The sequence below is a fragment of the Furipterus horrens genome, unplaced genomic scaffold, assembly GCF_987537825.1.
Source record: "Furipterus horrens unplaced genomic scaffold, mFurHor1.1.pri manual_scaffold_6, whole genome shotgun sequence".
Taxonomy (NCBI): domain Eukaryota; kingdom Metazoa; phylum Chordata; class Mammalia; order Chiroptera; family Furipteridae; genus Furipterus; species Furipterus horrens.
Genome location: NW_028327176.1, coordinates 30372009 through 30372360, shown reverse-complemented (window position 1 = coordinate 30372360; position 352 = coordinate 30372009).

Genomic DNA, 352 nt, shown 5'->3' with positions numbered 1-352 from the left:
TATTGGATCATTGGAGCTGAATACTCAGGAACATGCCTATAGAACACTGCTAGTCTCTTGGTTTTAATTCATGCTACTTGAAAAGTAAGATGAGCTTTGCCAAGTGGACACACTTTTCAGTAACAGTGAAGGAATGGGATCAGTGCCAGATGTTTCCCCCTGTGAGTCCTGTCTTTGCAGGTAAACATGGTCAGTATTCTGTAGGGTTCCCCTGGCTTAAACGATCACTTGCTTTGGGCAGGTGAGTACTGATTAAGCTATTTCAAAGCCACAGCATAACAGACGTCAGATTCTGAGTTCAGCTAGCCACAGAATGTATATCTTCTGGCACTCTGGATATGCCACACCACTG